This window comes from Macaca nemestrina, chromosome 12 (assembly GCF_043159975.1).
Source record: "Macaca nemestrina isolate mMacNem1 chromosome 12, mMacNem.hap1, whole genome shotgun sequence".
NCBI lineage: Eukaryota > Metazoa > Chordata > Mammalia > Primates > Cercopithecidae > Macaca > Macaca nemestrina.
Genome location: NC_092136.1, coordinates 112,640,187 through 112,659,348, shown reverse-complemented (window position 1 = coordinate 112,659,348; position 19,162 = coordinate 112,640,187). Strand labels below are relative to the sequence as shown.

The following is a 19,162-nucleotide window of genomic DNA, read 5'->3' as shown; positions in this document are numbered from 1 at the left end:
GTGGGTGCTGCCAGCACACTCTGTCTTCCCTCTCTGTGTCTCTCTGCTTGTCTCTCTAAGACCTCTTTTCCTTGCTTCCCAGTCCATACCACACAACGTGGCTGCCCAGAATCCTCGTGTTTGACCTGTCAAGCTTAATTTCTCTCTTAGTCCCATTTCCAAATTTGTGGAGAAGAGCCTCCAACTGTCCCATTTCAGGTCCTATACCTCCTGATGACATCCCTTTTCCCATAGAGTTGGCCATTGGGGTTCTGGAGTGGAGGGGGCATCTGTCTTTCTGGATAGGAAGGAAATTATCAGAGAAAGGAGGAATGATTGTGAGCTGGAAAGATGCCCCAACAAATAATAATAGCACAGACATTAATGTATTGGTCCAGATACTAAATTAGGGGTTTTATATTTTTCTCTACTTCTCACAGCAATCATTCCAAGTAAGTATTGTCATTCTCATTTTACAGTGAAGAAAACTGAGGAAATCAGAAATTACCAAACCCTAAGACATTGCTTTTCATGGATTCAAGCACTTTTGGAATCTTTTCCTTCTGGAGATCAAGTTGGGCTATGTGTCAGGCATGTTTATTCTTCAGTGTTTGCTCCCATCCAGCTGTGGGATGTGTGTGTGTGTGTGTGTGTGTGTGTGTGTGTGTGTAATGCCTCTGTGGGTCTGCATGTTCGTACTCTTCCATGGCTGTGTCCTGAGACTCTGAGAATGCTCATTTTCTAGTTGGGAGAGAATGTTCATCTTGATCCCGCCAGCCTGAGTCAGTGGAGCCGGAGCCACAGCCCTGGCTGGCTGGGACAAAGACGCTCTGTATCCATCAGGAATGTAGTGACCTCATCATTGCTTTCTTCTGTGGCTTGGGTTTGTGTTAAGCAGAAGGAAGAGAGATTTGGGGTCAGGGCTTGGTGCCTGGGCCTTCAGTCGCATACTCCTCCATTCCCCTCTCCTTCCCTCTCAAGAGCCACTCTGGCCTGAAGCAAGAACTCTGGTTTCATCACCATGAAGCTAAAATGGAGCTTGGGCTAGAGCTGAAGGTTCCCCCAGACAGTGGAGCAGGAGGGCCTGGAATAGAAAGATAAAGGGCTCAAGAATGAGGAGACCTGGCTACAGCCTGGCTTTCCAGAACTGGCTGTGGGATTCTCTTGAGATCCTATCACAGCTTCAGATTCCCATTTTCCTCCTCAATCATGTGAAGGGCCAAGATGACCTTTAGTGAAGTACTTTGGAAAGTTAACCCTAGGATCAATGACTGGTCTCATCCTTTCCCCTTGTCCTTTAAGGAAAACCATGGCTTAGGATGAATCCACAGTGAATGTCGTAGTCTTCTTCAGATACGTAGAGCATAGGTACAAAGGATGTCGCCTGAGCACAGTTTTAGGCGAGCACTGCAGGGGTTTACCATCAGTTTTGGGTTTGTTTGTATGTTTGACAGGAAAGTCATAGACTACCCATGTTACTGACTTTCATCTTTGGGCCTCAGTTTCCTCTGCTGTGAGAAGACTACCCAGCTAGATGGTTTCCAAGGTGTCTTTTGGTTGTGACATGTGATGAATGGCTCAAGTAGCCTGTGGACCCCATCCTCTCCATCCTGCTATGTTCCTGCTTCAAACACCCATTTTCTCGTCCATAATGTTCCAATTGTTAGGGAAAGAGACATAAAATTTGTGGCGTGTGTGTGTGCACACGCACACATACACATGTGAGAGACAGAGAGAGAGAGATGGATGGTAGGGAAGAGAAGAGACAAGAGTGAGAATTAGAATAGTGTTCCAGGAATCTGTCATGCATTAATTGGTTCTCATAAACCAAAGCCATCAACCCTTCCACAGAAAATACAAGCCTGGATAATAAACCAGAAATGATGGTATGAATGGCTTTAAATTCTTCATATTTTAGGCCACAATCACCCTGTTTGACCCCAGAGTTTGACACAGATGTTGGCTTAGGGACCAACAGCCTGTTCCTGCTGTGTCCCTATGCCAGCTGGAGACACCCAGCCTCGGAGGCTCACGTTACACCGACCCCCACCCCAGTGCTGTCACGCCACTGCCAGTTGTTCCTCGTCTTAATCCTACTTCATGGTGGTCATTTAAAAAGCATTAGAGCTTCTGACACAGAACCAAAGGTAAATTGCATTTGCCATAAATGTGGGAGGTGTCCTTGTAAGGTGGGGCTCCTTCTCATGGGAGTAGTTTCTGTTGGACACTACCTTGCAAGTGAAATAAAAACCTGGTGTATTCCATTGGGGCACTTTCTCTTTATAATTTATAAATAGGATTTTAGTAGGACACTCAAAAGGATTAGTTGAGAAAAACTGAATTCACATTTGAGGATAAACTGTGCACAGACACAAAGCTTCAATACAGCCAATTACAAAGAATATTCGGCTATAATGGCCCTCTAGGGCTGTGCTAACTCCAATCCCTCTTTCTAAGGATGGCAGGGAGGGAAGAGGAGAGGCTGGGCATGGTCTGCGATCTGGCCTGACTTGGAGCCTCTTCCTTTTCCTCTAATTCTGACACAGAGTCTGTTGTGCCCCAGTCTGGCATCCACCAGAAAGGCCTCTTTTGGGCATCAGGAATGATAGCAGATTGGGGATTTCTCAGTGTCTGTCTGCAACTGCTCAATATTGAATGTACCTAACACACTTGCTTTGACCAAATAGAATCCATCAATCATATCACTTTCCTCTGTCATCTTCAATTTTCACCCGTAATTGTTAGGATACAGACCCCTCACACCACTGAATCCTCAAAGGGGACAACTCCCAAATGTGAAAGCCTCTGAGAAACCTTTTTTGCTTGTCATGTCTTTGTTGGTGGTGGGAGGGCTTCTGGGATCTCCCAAGGTATTGGTTAGGATACTGCCTACCTTCTGGGTTTAATGATGTGTATGGAAGACTTCCCATTCTATTCAAAAGCCCTTTCCTCTATAGTGGTTTTCTTTATCTCCTTTTGAATGAATTCCACCACCTCTGTCTTCTCTCCTTCCCATCTATCCCCGCACATACCCTCGATGAAGTGGCTGAGCTGAAAAGCTATCCCTTAGAACAAATCCTACTTCGCTAATACTTGATTATCTACTTGTTCTTAATTTCAATTGTATGAAGGCAGTTACCATGAAATGCTATGGGAACCCACCTCACTTATGTATAAAGCCAATCATTAGGGCAAGACTAATTACAAATAGCAAATTAAAAATCCGCTTGGTTTGAGAGAGACAGTTGTGATAGTTAAAGTTGCTTATTTCAGACTTTACTTTAGTGCTCTCAGAAGCCTCCTTGACCTCCTCAGATCAAAGCAGTCCAGAAGGACAAGGCATTATGGCCCAGGCTGAGTTTACACAAGACATCGAGAGCTCTTGGCTGTCGTAATTATCTTCTCATCACATCAACTGGCCACTGGCTTTCTCCACCAGACCCTATCTTATGTGGCATCTCAGAGGACTCTCATTTCAATTCTTTATTACCTCATAGCCATAACCAGCAGCTCCACAGCCAATGTTTCCTCTTCAGGGACTTAATTGATCAATAATTCTGTTTAAAACCCAGCAGGGCATTGCAGTGAATGGGTCCTTTCTCTCCCCTGGTACCTGTATTTTGGTTTTCTTCCTTTTTGCTATGGATGAAGATATCTCATGGATGAATGATGCCAGTGTGGGCTTGGAGAATACTAATATGGCAACGGGTCACAACATGAGTGACAGGTAATAGAACAACAGTGGAAAAACATCTGGGACATGCCTTAGAGACAAGAGACACAAAGGCCAGACAAGAAAGAAGAGAGGAAAAGAGGTGAGAAGTCACATTAGAAAAAACTTATAGGAAAGCATTGATTCAACCAAGGGCATCAACTTCATTGAGCGGGTGGAAAAATTGACATTGTCTGGTACTTGGAAAAGAGGTTTTGTTCTGAAAACTCCTGATCTTGGATAGAGGGAGGAAATTTTAAGCATCCTATAGAGTCAGGGGCTGCTTCTGCAACTGAGGCTTGTGCCTGGTACTTACTGGAAATGGCTTTGCTTCCTGAAAGATGAACATGGAGAAAGGTTATTGAGAGATCATCTAATTGTGGGTGTGAGTTGCCTGGGAGAAGGAAGAGACATAGGATAAATTAAAATCAGTTGCGTGGTCAATAGGTAAAATAAATAGAGCTAAATTCTGAACCTCATATATATATGTAACTTTTCTTATCAATATGTATTGTGGGAATTCTCATCATAAGAAAGTTATTGCAAATCAGCTTGTAAGTCTCGTCTTCCAAGAAGTCTTCTTTGATTTCCCCTCCCTTCCTGATTTTTTCCTTCCTCTCTATTTCTATAACTAGGGTGACCAGGTGTCCCAGTTTGCCCAGGACAGTCCTAGTTTGCACCTGTTGTCCTGATGTAATCATTAATAGAACTCCCTTTCATTTTCCTAAGTATCCTGGTTTCACCCTTTCATAATACTCTGCACTTCTCCATATCATAGCACTCACTGATCTGTGTAATAAATGATTTATCTGTATCCTTCATTAGACTGAAAGGCTTCTGAGTACAAGCGTCTCGTCTGTCTTGTTCACTGTTGGATTTTCAATACCTAGTACTGAGCTGGGCACACTGCTGGCACCCCAAAATGTTCATTAGATAGATGAATAAATGCCTATGATCCAACTCAGGTTCCCAGGGTGGCCTGGCAGGAAATGCTTCATGGGCTATTCTGAGCAAGGTAGCAATCACACGGAGAATACGGGAATCAATTAATCAAAAGCTTTTCCCGTCCCCACCCTTAGGTAAACTAATTTATACCTGTTGGTAGAGTCCAGCTCCCTCTGTCATCTGAGTGTCATCTGTACAGGCAGCCCAGGTCACTATCTTTCTGTACAGTCATTGTTGTATAAAGAGCCAGCATGGGCTATTGTCCACATGAATTACTCCCTGGAAATAATGCTGTCCTGAAAGACCAGCAGCCTTAGAGTAACAGAGAAGAGGGGCAGCAGCAGGGGCACTGATGGCCAAGTTCAGCTTGGCCACTCACCGACGTTGAGATCTTGGTCAAAGTGCTTCACCTCTCAGCCTTGCAAGAGAAAGGTCCCTTCTAGTTGTCAACCTCTGTAATTCAGTGACTATCCTAGGGTTCACTAACACACAGCAGCCAACGGCTGCGAGCCAGGATTATAAACATCTTGATGGAGAACTAGATTGGCTTTGGGGTTCTCCATCTTCAGTTTTGGCAGGGCTTGTTGCTCAGCAAGGCCTTTCCCAGGGTTCCCCTTCCACCCCTGAGAGCCCTGCTAATCAACCCTGAGGTACTGGCTCCCCTGCCAGGCAACGATGAGAAGCATTTAGGAGTATACAATCCCAGGTAACCAGCCAGGTATTTAACCAGGGTAATCTCGAGCAGGGTGACTGGGCAAACATTCTGGGCTGTGATTGAGAAAGAATGCGAAGGATCAATCAGAGCTGTGAGAAAAAACCTTCAACAGGGAAGTGACAGCATGGGATCAGAAGGCAGAAATACTCAATACGGTGTGGGAAGCAGTGGGCAAAGCTGGAGAGGCAGAGAGAGCAGCGTGGATGCTGCTGTCAATCAGGGAAACACCTGAGTGATGCTGTTTTTATGGAGCTGTATGTGTGTGAAAGGCCCAACTGCTAAGGCCTGGAATGCTTGTGACTACCAAGGATTCATACAAAATCATGATTGGGTTATCTGAAATTTAACAGAAGATTCCTGAAGATGCAAACCTTCATCCAGAAAGCACATTCTCACATGAGGGAATTTCAGATGGTATGGCAAGCCTAGAAGAGGGGCTATTTGGAGCCACTAAGATCAGGTCATAAAGCTCCTGCATACTCTGCCTTCCTCTAAAGCCAGAGTTAGTAAGATAAGCCAGGAACTAGGGGAATGGTTGAATAAGACGGGTAAAAGGTCCTACAGCTTTTTTAGCCTCCAGTGTTACCTAAAATCTGAGGATGACAAGTTGGTCAGTCAGGAGTGGAGACAAAGACCTAAGCCTGTGCTTCTAAAACTGTCCCTTTTGGAAAGGTGAACATGTGCTCCTGGGTTCTGGGAATATAAAGCAGTTCCCTAAGAAATCACAGGTTCTGCTGGGACCTGCCCCACATCTAGCTGATCGACTGCTACTCAGATACTGTGAAACAGCCCTCAGTTGGGGACTGCTGCCAAGGGAGGGACCACGGACTTTCAGATAGTGACGTCTTATGTCCCCAGAGAGCAAAAGGTTCCCTGGGAACTTAAGAGGAGTCAGGGAAGCCGGGATGGCTCAGAAAGCAGCCTGCTCCCCCGCTGTCACCTCTGAATCCTGGGGTTTTAGAATCTCCCTGACAGTTTGGCAACACTTGAGGTAATAGCAGCAGAGCTAATTTGCTAATCTGCCAGAACTGCATCCAACATCCTTTTGTGCACTGACACTAGAGTAATAGGAAGGCACAAGCTCGGCCACTGTTTGCTTGCTGAAACTAAGCTATGGCATTCCCTGCATAATTCATTTGTGCATGAAATGGAAGCCTACTAGCATAAGTAAAGCACTAAGCAGAGATAGGTGGTAAATGTCTTTTTTAAGTCTTAAAGATAGACTCTACTTCACTTATAAAGCCCAATTTGGAATTACTTAATGGCATGAAACACTTTTCTCTGGAGCCGTACCTACTGAGTGCTTTTTGATCCCCCTACCTTCCCGGGCCCCTGCCTGCTGAGATGGTCAGTCCATCATCCCCTTGACTCTCTCTGCCTCCCCAGCCGTGTCCTTGCAGCTGGCACTGAGCCTGGCATCCTGTCCTCACAGGACCTCTTACCCTCCCGCAGGGCCCACTCTAGCAGCAAAGGCTGGAGGCACCCAGGTTCCAGGCCAGGCCAGGCCGGGGGGCTCCAAGCCAGCTGGTAACTGAGCTCAGGGAATGGAGGCCTTGTGGTGAGCTCAGAGGGGCAGCAGTAGCCAGGGCCAGGGGGTTGTGAGTGGGAGGAGTTGGCCTCTGTTCTTCCACAATTGGGAAGGGCTCTGCTAAAACAGCTGCTTCTCAATAGAGGAGCCTTAGGCCAAGCGAGTCTGCTCAGAGCCCGCTCAGTGTTCAGATGGGTCAGGAGCCCAGTGGGGTTTGAGCTTTGAGCTTTATGGGTCTCTTTCCGGTTATCCCTTGCTGCAAAAGAAATTATCCTAAAACATAGTGACTTAAAACAACAATTTTATGTAGCTCACAATTGTGTGGTTTAGGAATTTGGAAAGAAATTGGCTGGGCCGTTCATCTCTGATTCTCACAGTGTCATGTGGGGCAGGATCCACTTACAAGATGGCTCCTCACACCTGCTTCCGGTGCCTCCTGGGTCCTCTACTTCTCTCTGTCTCTGCACTTCTTCAGGGACCTCTCCAGTGGCTTCAGCTTCTTACAGTATGGCCCTCAAGGCTGGTGCCCATGAGGAAATGTTCAAAAGCAAACAGATGAAGAGGCACGTGGGGAAGCTGCAACTTCTGTGACGGAGCCTCTGAATCCCCGAAGTCACACAGCCGCATTCTGGACTTATCAAGCACTTTGGTAAGTCCAGCCATGTCTAAGGGGAGAGGAAGCGTCAACTTCAGCTCTGGAGGTGCACACAGGGAAGGAAGCATTGATGGATGCCACCTTGAAGGCACACTACCACAGTCTCCCAGTCACTCAGGTAGGACCCAGGCTCTGAGCCCCACTCACCGGTCCTCACTCGTGATAACCAACACACCTCCACACTTGCAAAGATGCATGCCTATGCTCCCAAGTACACATCTTTCCAATAGGTCAATCGCACTGGCAGTGGGTGCACGCTTTATAGGTTTAATGGGTGCCCACAGACTCAAATTATCTTTAGATATAGAGAAATATATTTTGAAATGTACTTGAGCACTTTTGTATTAGCTCAGTGGACCATGACTAATGCATTATCCTGGTTATATGGCTCACATTCTGAAAACCAAAAGACTAGCCTACTCAGTTACATGGCTTCAGCGTCTCAAAGGCAATGCCCCATCTTGAGTTCAGGAACCTTCAGGTCTCTGGCCAGTACCAAGGCAATAGTTTCTGCTGCAAGTGACAGGATGGGAATGAGGAGGAAGTTTTGAGTCCTGAAGTAGAGGATTGCAGAGAGAACATCCAGCCAGTTAAAGGCTCTGGTGGCAGCTTGCTTCCACCTCCACCTCCCTTTTCTGGATGTCCTTTTCTTGCTCATGGAGAAATATCATAAAACAAACCAACACGTGAACACATCAGAGACTAAGTTAACTAGCTAAAGGCTTTCGCCAGGTCTACCCATGAGGGATAGGCTTCCTGCCAACATAACTTTTCAATCTTTTTATGCTGAAAGAGTGCCTTTGTTTTGACCTTGACTTAGTTATTAAGCAACCTTATGTTAAGGTTGGCTTTGAAAGGCATTATGCTCAATTACTCTTAATTCATTCATTTTCCCCCTTTTTCCTTAATTGCTGTGGGTGGGGAAAGGTGAATCCACCACAGTGAAATATATGTTTGAGTTATTATTTCTTTGATGTTTGATTCCATTGGTAAATTATAAGCTGCACGAAGGCAGCAGCTGTGTCTGTCTTGTTCATTGTTTCAAAGCAGAGCGTATCAAGTGAAGAATCTGGCACATATAGACACCCGTCAAATTGTTCTCCAATGAATGGATGAATGAATTTATTCAACAATGTACATCAAGCAAGTATCATATGCCAGACACCGTGATCGGTTCCAGGGTTATAACAACGAATAAGATGTGGTCCCTGCCCTCCCGGAGCTCAGACCACATCTGTGTGAGTCTACTTATATTTGTTAAGTATTTCTTCCTTAGTCCCTGGATCAGTGCACTGCTCATAAACTATCCAACCATATGGGGCCATCCTTGCTGCACAACAGCCCAGATGGTGGCTTCACCAGGCAGGATTATTTAGGGGTGATCTTCTCCCAACCACCTCCCTTCCCAGCTCTCACTTAATTACCCAACATGCCTCATAAATAAGGGAAGGGGGTGGGATTGCCTTCGCCTCGTGAGCATAAATGTTTTCTAAATGATATTGTTCCTGCAGCTTCCGAGAGCCTCATAAACACGCCTGGCCCTGGATTTATTATGCGGTGATAATCCCTCCTGGCCAGCTGGTAAGATTCATAGCTCTGACCCCTTCCCTGGCTCCCCCCTCTCCCTGGCCTCATGCAGGGGAACTGGGGGCCAAGGGTGAAAGGTCACAGAGCCTAGGGGGCTGTGACATGGGCCAGGAGGCAGGCTGGCAGACATCCAACCGACTTTGAGAAATGCTGCCTTTCCCCGAGACATCTGCTCCCGAAGTGTTTCTAGCCAGCCTGCCCCCTGCAACCACCCGAGGAGTTCCCTGGCAGAAAGCAGGTCTCAGCAGGAGTGAGGGGGCCACACACAGCCCTGCCACTCTCCTCTGCCTGTTTGTCCCTGCACAGCCCACACGTGCCCATGCTGGGACTGCTCCAAAGACTGCTGCAGGCACCAGCCGACAGCTCCAGAATGCAAGCCACCCCCTGCCCACCTGCCTGGTTACTCCTGGTTTGCAGCTTTCTGGATCTGAGACTCTCCCACACTCACTTTGCCTGTGTAATTCAGATTCTCTACCCCCCTGTATTGACAGCCTGGGTTTGAAGCAGCTCCCCGACTTTGCCTCAGAAGCTCAGCTCATCATGATTTATGTTCTCTGTGATTTAGCTTCTGACATTGAAACTATGGACAAGAGATCCTGGAGGACAGACCCTGAAGCACTCCCTTGCCTGGTGGCCTCCCGACAGAAGAGGATCCCTGGGCTTTAGAGACTGATTATTGTAACACTGAGACGAAGCGGTCGTCAGTCTTCGAGGGCACACCCTATGCAGACTCTTTTCTGTGTGGGCAAATGAGTGTCATCTAAATATATCTCAGCCATACTGCTTCAGCCCTAAGGCTTGGTTTCATACAGTGACACATTAAAAAAGAAAAACAAATCTAACTCCAAAAGCTTTGAAAAAGCAGTGTAATTTTTTCCCTAAAGGTTCTTGAAGAGATGGCAAAGGGGAACGTATATCACATCACACAGAAAAACCATTCTAAAAGCCCTGTTTACTAGTCCGTCTCCACAAATTCCTACAACATCCAGTAGCAGAGGTGCAGTGTACGGCTATGGAGGTTGTGCACTGCACAACCCAGGGGAAGTCATTCACATCCGTAGCCATAACAGATATATATTTATGGTAGGAATTTTCTGGCAGATGCTACTCAAGTGTTTTAAAGAAGCAATGGCTTCTTTCTCTTTGCATAATGGCGTATGTGGGTAGTGGCAGAAGTATGTGAAGCTTCTCTCATCCCTGTTTTCCAACTCTTTTCCCAAAAATCTCCAGACTGTTCTGGCTCTCCTGACTTATTTCCTCCATTTCTCTCACTCAACACATTCTCTCACCCCTCCTCCCCTCCCCAATACACACACACATACACCTCCCACACCCACGCACCTCCATCTTTTCTTTGCAGGGGAGTTCATGCTCTCCCCAGGCTATGAGTTTAACCTCAGATCCTTCCAGGTCTCTGTCTATCCTCTGTTGTCACCATTACCCTGGAGCAGGTCTGCAGTAGCAAAGGGTCCTCCTTACAAAGTGACATTGTTATCATTGTCTCACCCAGAGAGACTCCAGGAGCTGACACTGTTAAAAAGAAAATTTAAGAATCTAGAGGAGACATAAAAAGCAAACTCACTACTGCAACAGGAGACCATTTGGTCCTGTCCTCTGCCATCACTCCAACCCAGTCCTTGCCGCAAGGCATATCTGGGTGTTCGGCAAGGGCTCTACCAATGTGTTCCCAGGGGCTTCCTCACATCTCTCTCAGAATCTTGCTTTATCTCTGTGAAGCAATTTTATTTTTCTTTCTTTCCTTTCTAAGTCTCTCCCCCGAGGAGCTTAAGCCACAGTCTCTGGTTCAGATCCACCATGGGGAAGGGACATGGCACTTGCTGTCCCCAACTCTTCTCTGAACGAGATTTCTACATAAGCCATCTTCTTTCCAAACAATATCTCCAAAGTGTAGGCTAGGAGGCAAAGGAAAGGCCCTAATAAAACCCTAACCTGGGGCTGCTCCAAGTGAGCACCCATGTTCACCTGCCCCTTACCTTTTCAGGTCTCCCTTTTTATTAGCATAGTTATGCTCCATCTTCCTCCTTCCCTTCCTCTCTGTCTCTCTCTCTCCACTCCTGATCTCAGCTGGAGCAGTTCCTGAAGTTCTTGCTGAGGGTAAGAGGAAGAAGGTCCATTGCGCCTTTCACCATTTAGCCAGCACTGCCGGAAGCACTCGATTCCCTCCTCCCTCCCGCTCTTTTCCACTCTGCAGGTGCTGCCTGTACCAGGAACTTGCTTTCCTGGCCCAGGCTTTTGGCCCTTTAGTCCAGCTTCTTGTTCAGCACAGTTGATTTCTCCTCATTTGAATCTGGAGCACCACCCTCTTAATTAAGTGCATTAACCCTTTCAGGACAGCAGTGTCCACAGTTTCTTGCATTGGAACCTCCCAGAACGATACCATTGCTCGCGCTCCTGGTCTTCCAGGTATCTTGGGGGCTGCTGATTGACCAGGGTCCCTGCCCTCTCTTCCAGTCATGGGCAAGTGAACCCCAATCTAGAACAACCAGAGCCCACGTCTACGTGGTGAAAATGGGCTCTTCTCTCTTTACTATTTTTTCTGCCTTCGTTTTCTGTTTTCCTCCACTCTCCCAGCTTCCCTGTCTTCTGCCTAAATAACACATCACAATCTAACCGAATCAATCACCCTCGCTCAACAGCCTCCCCAGGGGGCCTTTTTGGAGAACGTGGTATAATCTTCCTGTCACTTTATCATCTGCTGAAGCCCAACAGCGGTGAGCAGTGGTTTCTGTGAGCACAACATCATGAACAACTCTTTAGGGAGGGGTGGAAGGGAAGGGAAACGCTACAGCAGACACAAGCCCCACCCTCAGGTTCTGCCTTCATGGGGGCGAGCCTGGCTTTCTAATCCTCCCCTCCGCTGCCACACTGTTGCATAGATTTTGCATGCCTTTCCCCAGAGAACTCCAGAACCAGAATTGAAAGCCTCATCCTCTGGGGCTGTCAAGTATTTCCACTCAACTGTCATCACGTTTAGAGATGGAATTATAAAGTATCTATATTGGTGATAGAGGCTGGGGCAGGGCAGATGGTTGGAGATACAGTCAGTGCAGCAACTGGAGGTGAGACAATGCATGTGGGATCTTCATTTTGAGTGGTGCATGTTGAGATGACCACGTCCCTGAAACAGAACACAACATCATACAATGCTTGGAGAATCGGCCAAGTGGTGGTCATGTTATTCCTTGGGCTGTCAGGATCCTCTGGCTGCTGTAGGTTGCCCAACATCCCGGTAGCTGCCAAGACTCTCTGCCTAGCTCTTAGATGGGATGCCCTGTCCTCTGGCCCATGCCACTGCCCATTTCAATGTTATCACCTCTATTCTCCTCGCCTCTTATCTCTTCTGCTTCCAGCCATCCCAGAACACTACCATTATATAATCCTTCCTGAAGCCCAGTTCTAAACCTGTCACTCATATTCAGAAGACTTCAACAGCTCCCCGCTGCCCACATTCAAGGCCCCCATGCCTCAGTTTCCTCTTTCATTCTAGCCTTATTTCAATTTCGTGCTTCTAGAAACCATCTAAACTGAATCACTGATTAGTTCATACTGCGTTATATTCAAAACTGTAATGTCCAAACTCTCCCCACTGTTCCAGGTCCGGTTAGGAGGACACCTCCAGAAGGAGCTTTCTCTGATGGCTTTCTCCTCTGCACTCCGATTGCATTTTGGTTTTCCCTCCTGGATCACTTTCTGTCTTGAATTACAGTTATTTATGTGCATATCTACCATGTCTACTTTGTACCTAAAGGGTCAGGACCCACATCTGGCTCTGCAAGCTGAGCTCAGAGCCTTGGACACTCAGTAAATATAATGAAATCTGTTCCTAGCCAAGAACTCCCTTCTGTCATGGGTTATTGGATATCAGTGGTCAACTTTGCTTCTGTCCTCAGGAAACAATGAAATGAAGTAGGAAAAAAGAAAAACACGGGCTTGCAAAGGAGCCTCTGAGAGAAAGAAGAAAACACAGAGCTGGGTGTTTATTTCTGGCTTCCCGAGTTGTTTATTATCTGCTTTTTCAGGTACAGCACACCCTTCATATCCTCACCGACAATTACCGAGGAAGCATTCAACTAATTTCCTCAACTCCAACTGCCTTTAGTAGAATCTAATTTTAACATTGCTCTCAGTCACTTTTTAAGGATGCAAATAAGTAGAAATGACAGACACCTATGTGCCTGCATGCCTGCCTCTCCATCTGTCCGTCTGTCTCTCTTTCGTTGGGTGGGCCAAGGGATGTGCAGAATTTAGGGGCAGCCACCCTGCCTCCACTGTCCAAACACTGGCCAGACAGAGCCTAGGTGGCTTTCTGGATAAAACAGAGAAAGTGACCCAAAAAATGACATAAATTTGGAAAACCATCAAGCATTTGTAAATGGCTCCAGTGTCCACCCTGCTCAAACATTAAATAGTTTATACTGATTGTCATGGAGCAAGTGCGTGCAACGTGTTAGAATGACAGACACAATGGAAGAGAAAATTCAGGACCAGGAAACTGGCTCCAGCCCCTAGCAGAGAAATAGCCAAACCTCTCATGCAAGAAGCCTGAGGGTAGATGAACAGTAAGGAGTCCTCTGAGCAGTTCAATTCCCGGCACCATGACAGGACCCCTGGCCCCTGGAAGTAAAGCCAGCAGGCCTCTCTGCCACCTGCCCCAGGCTCTATAATATCCTTGCTAAGAATTTGTTTGCTGTCTAACCTCAATCCTTGCTCTTGCTTTAGCCCACTTGTGCTTGTTCTACCTCAATTTTGCTCTTCCTATAAAAATAAAACTCTATTTGAACAGTTACACACCAACATATTCTACTATCTTTGAATAACATATACATTTTAAAAATAAAATGCACACACTAAGATTCACATTTTTTAACAAAATTATATTACTGTGTATATATTGTGCCTCTGAATGTACTAAGTATTTCTTCCACCTACATTGTTTCATTTACTCTTCACAACAATTCCATAAATCGAATACCCTAGCATTTTTTTTTTCTGTATTGAAAGAAAAGAACTTTGGTGAGGTTAAGCAACTCCTCAGTGCAGCACTGCTTGTAAGCTAGGCTGGGGCTAGACCTTAGGGCCCCAAAGCCTTTATTTCCACTACCGTGGTCTGTCACTCACTAAGTGTCTTCTGAAGGTGGTTTTGAAATGGGCAGTGTTGGCCTCTCATTATTTAATGCCTCCCCCAATCTTTGGAAACGTTCATGCATTCAATGAACAAATACCAACTGAGTGCTAGTATGTCCCAGGCACTAGATGGACATTAAATATTGTGGTACACTGATTAATTAGTCAAATATAGTTCTAATAAAAGCTTCCTTCCTCCCACTAGTTGCTCGGGGGCTTCCCTAGACTCCCTCTGCATAAATCAAACTCTACCCTCACTCCCTGCCCCACTCCAACCCCCCAAATCAAAATTAAAGCCATTTGTTCCTCTGAGACTGCACTAATTCACCAATACACACTGAAAGGTTATTGACTGACAGTTGAGTGTCTTGGTTTTCCTGTAAGGGTTTCTGCAAATTTTTAAAAAGAGCATCAAATCTCCAAGTTAGGATATATCTAAAGGTACATGAAGACTTTCCAAAGAGATAGTGGGCATGGCTGCACATTTAAGGGAATCAATTTCCACATCTGACACATTTTTTTTCCTAGAACTGACCTGCCATGCAACAGGTTTCCATTGAGCTGTTCGTAACTTCTCACTACCCCTTTCGTAATCATCTTACTCCTATTTTAAAAAAGAAAAGCATTCCTCTCACCTGTTCCAAATCTTGCTATCACACATAATTTGCACAAAGATAAAAAACCTGTGAACATCAAGAAAAGAGATGAGGAAAAATATCAATATACCAGGCAAGATTTAGTGCAGGGAACAGAAACCTTTCAAGGTATTTTAAGCACAAAAGGATTTTGTGCAAGGAACCGGGTATTCACAAAATTACTAGAAAGGCTGCAAGTGCTGGTTCTAAGCTGGGGCCCTGGGAATGATTTCTAGAGCAGTAGAGGTCTCATCATCCACAGCGTGCTCCTCTGAGCCACCCCTGGATCCATGCTCATCACTGCTGAGCAGCCCCTGCACACCAGGAAACTGGAGACTGGACCCTAAAACCATGGTCCAGGAATGAGAGAGTGACTTCAAAGAGTTGCCAATGTCATGACTGTTCCTTGTTACATGGAAATCTGAAGAATAAACACTGGAACGTGTTGCAGGAAAATTCCAACCTTCCTGACCAGGGGAAGCCAGTAGAGGGCTCGGGAAGGACGTTTCTCTCTCACTTCAGCTTCCTAAATCTCTCACAGGTGCGTCAAGTAGCAGAGATTAATTCTACCCCCAATGCTACATGCAAGGGAGCACCGAACATATAATTAGCTTTCCGTGCTCTCCAAATAGGAGCATGAAATACAGATTGCAGAACCACTCCAAGTACCTGCCCTAGTCAGTGTCCATGAAGCCCCCTTAATTTCAAGTCACCATAAATCTGTGCATGTTCCCAACTTTCCTTGTCTCACCACATTTCTGTTAATGATAAGCAATGGCATGTTGGCATATTCTAAGTTCATGGGTTGATGGGAATAATGAGCTTTAATTTTAAACCCCACCTTTCCCTTCCTCAACTCCTGCGCAGAAGCAGAGAGAATCAAGAACACCAGGAAGAAATGCTGAAGGAAGCGTCTTTCATCCAGGTGGCGAATTCATGACAAGGCTCCACGTGAGTTAAAACTGGAAGGTTGAAGATTTGTAAAAAGCTAGCTGGGAAGCATCATTCTCCTCTGAAGCACACACTCTTCATTTTCACCCTTTTCAACAACGAGCAAGAACTTGGTGGGTGACGCTTATTCACCCATGGCTCCCCGTCTCCCTCTGCCTCAGTTACATATTTTGCATGATTTCAAGGAAGAAAAGGTGAAAAGTCCCACACTTACCTCCAGATGCTCAACATTACACCCCCAAGTCCTAGGAACACAGAGGTGAGCTGTGTCCATGTTCATTTTTCACTTGGGCGCAAACTCCTCCCTACTGTGGGCTCATTTATTCATTCCTACCATAAGCTGATGAGATTTAGATTAATTCAATGAAAATATCTTGTGGATTCTATTGTAAATAATGCACTTAACAACAATTATTAATAAGCATTCTATGAGAAGCCTCCCATTTACTAGTGATTCAGTATGCTTTCTCAGCTTTTGTTATGAATGTGGTAGTAATAATTAATACTCATCCATGGACACACAAATTATAAAAAGAAGCCTTGTGTCTCTCATTAAGAGACATTTTCCAGAATATTTTCTTTACATATTCAATATATTCACCAAAATTTTTATATATTATGTTGTTTTGATCAATTATAAAATACTAATTAGTATAATAGTATTTCAAGAAGAAAACTATTTTACCATTTAGAGCCTATGGTCAGAGAAATTATTTTTTAAAATTCGTTTTCTTATATATTAATATATGATAGCATAACCAATGAAAGACTTTAAAGCATAAGAATATACAGTAGTGGGGCTGGGCACAGTGGTTCATGCCTGTAATCCCAGCATTTTGGGAAGCCAAGGCAGGTGGATCACTTGAGGTTAGGAATTCGAGACCAGCCTGGCCAACATGGTGAAACCCCATCTCTATTAAAAGTAGAAAAATTAGCTGGACATGGTGGCAGTGTGCACCTGCAGTCCCAGCTACTAGGGAGGCTGAGGCAAGAGAATCGCTTGAACCCAGGAGGCAGAGATGGCAGTGAGCTGATATTGTGGCACTGCACTCCAGCCTGGGCAACAGAGTGAGACTCTGTCTCACCAAAAAAAAAAAAAAAAAAAAAAAAGCAGCAGCAGCAGCATATATAGTAGTACACTAAAATTCTGTAGGAAAGTCAAATGGAATTCAAGGAGGAAAAAAGAATAGTAAAATCCCAACTGTTAAAGAAGAGCTTGTTTTTTGTTGCTGTTGCTTTTATGTAGATGATGATAGGTATCAAAGTGCTATGGTTTTGAATTTCCTTCTGACACATCAAAAAGAGTGCTATAGAAATTTTATTATAAAGTGGTAACATTTATAATAACCTGGGGAAAACACCTTATAAAATTATTCAAACTCATAATAACCAAATTTATATGTCAACTTAAAATATGAAAGGGTTTTTCTCATTTCTTATAGGAGTTCATGAGCCAACATTCTTGAGGGTCCCTGATCTAAAACCAGCAATGGTCAAACTCAAGGAATGTGCCCGTGCTGAAGAAAATGTGAGCAGCACTGGAGAGCAAAGGGGGAAATGCTTTTGACCAGAGGTGATACAAGGAGGTGACCTTTGCTGAGCAGACTTTTTACTTGCAATGTCTCATTTCCATTCTTTACAAACACCAACTAAGGGAGGTGTTTCTTGTTAAGAGCGTAGGCTCTGGAGTCAAACTGCCTGGATTCCAATTTTGGCTCCTCCACCTACCAACTGAGGGACCCTGGGCACATGCTTCAAACTGTGTGAAGCTGGATCCCCTCACCAGCCATATGGGGAGGCCTGGTCCCCACCTCCCGAGGATGCTGTGAGGACAAACTGTGATCACTCATGCAAAGTCCTTAGAGTGGCCCCAGCATCTAGAAGGAATTAGCAAACATTTGTTATTTGTGTCATCAGCCCTGTTTTCCAAGAAGGAAAACGAGGCCCAGAAAGGGTAAGCACCTTGATATCTGACCCAGTGATTCCCCCAGGCTCTACGGCCTCCCTCCATCTCCAGAGCAGGCAGCGGTGGCCGTGGAGGTGGCTGCCTGTTCTTGCAGCCCAGTGTGCATCTCTTCTCATGCCATCCCGCTACCCTGGGCGTGTCTCCTGCCTGCTCCTCTACACTGAGGGAGGTGGTGCAGAAGCCTCTGTAGGGAAGCTGTGCTGGGAGTGGGGGCAGGGGAGAGCCAAGTGTGCAGAAAAGTGGGGACAAGGTCAGGGGCATGATGCTTAGCAGACTCATCCATCTGCAACTTCTAGTCCTTTCCTCAAGCTTCACAGGATGCCTGCCTCTGATTTGAAAAGCATTTCACCTTTATGGGAACCTAAATGTGTTCATTCTTAAATGTCAAGAGCAGGGTGAAAATGGAGGAAACAGTAAAGAAATTGAGGTGTGAACTTGCCACCTTCTCTTACAATTTACCCCCCAGCCTCAGCCTCTGCTCCTCACAGTCAATTCAGGGAAAGAAGAAACCCACAGACTCTGCAACCTATGGCTGCTCCACCTCCTGCCCACAGACTACCCCTGTCAGCCAAGAGCAAGAGACGGACTCAGCTGTCCCCAAGGTATCTGTGCTTTTTGCACAGGCCCCGAAACACCTCAGCTAGCAAGACCCCCAACCCCCTGACGTTGGTACACTGATGTCCTTCTACACAGCATCCTGGTTATTTTCTTGCCATGTGTTAACCCAAGCAGTTAACAATTTGATTTGTCTGTTTGTGTATTGTGTGTATCCCCTCTCTTGATGTTAGAATGTAAACTTCGAAGAGTCAGCAACCTTGTCTTGTCCATGATTGAGTCGCCATAGTCTAGCACAGCCCCTAGCACATAGTAGGTGCTTGATAAATGTTTAAGTGCATTAAGACATGACTGCATGACTGAAAGGTCTTTGTCTCCTTAATATACCTGAACTGGTAGGGCCTCTGTCTCCTAACACAACTGGACTGACATGGCCTCTTTCCCTCCCTATACCTGAACTGACATGTTCATTCATTCATTCATTCTTCAAATACTTTGTGAACCCTGAGTGTGTGCTGGATACTGTAATAGACATCAGTATTACAGAGGTAGACGTGGAGCTCACAATTCATGAGAGGACAGGCTTTAAACAAATAAGCAGACACAGGCTATGTTCATCTCTCTGATGGCTTGTGCAGGAAAAGTGAAGAGTACTAGGAGAGAGGAAAGAGAGGGGGTGCTGGTGTTTCCTTTAGAATGGGGGGCCAGCCAAGACTGAAAACTGAACCTGGCAAAAAGATGGAAGATGTTTTCCAGGCACATGCATGCACGCACACACACACATACATA

At 45.6% G+C, this 19,162-nt stretch overlaps 1 long non-coding RNA gene across 3 annotated transcripts in view; it reads right to left on the bottom strand.

Annotated features, from left to right (window-relative positions):
- Window positions 1-232: 232 nt before the first annotated feature.
- LOC105493596 (uncharacterized) overlaps window positions 233-19,162 on the bottom strand; it is a 122,606-nt gene continuing 103,676 nt past the window's right edge. For 2 of the 3 annotated variants that reach the window (XR_011611071.1, XR_011611069.1), the window contains 2 exons: window positions 10,463-11,230; window positions 233-7,544 (listed from right to left, as the gene is read on the bottom strand). This is a non-coding gene — a long non-coding RNA (uncharacterized lncRNA). The remainder of the gene's footprint in view (window positions 7,545-10,462; window positions 11,231-19,162) is intronic. The other variant, XR_011611070.1, reaches the window with a different exon arrangement.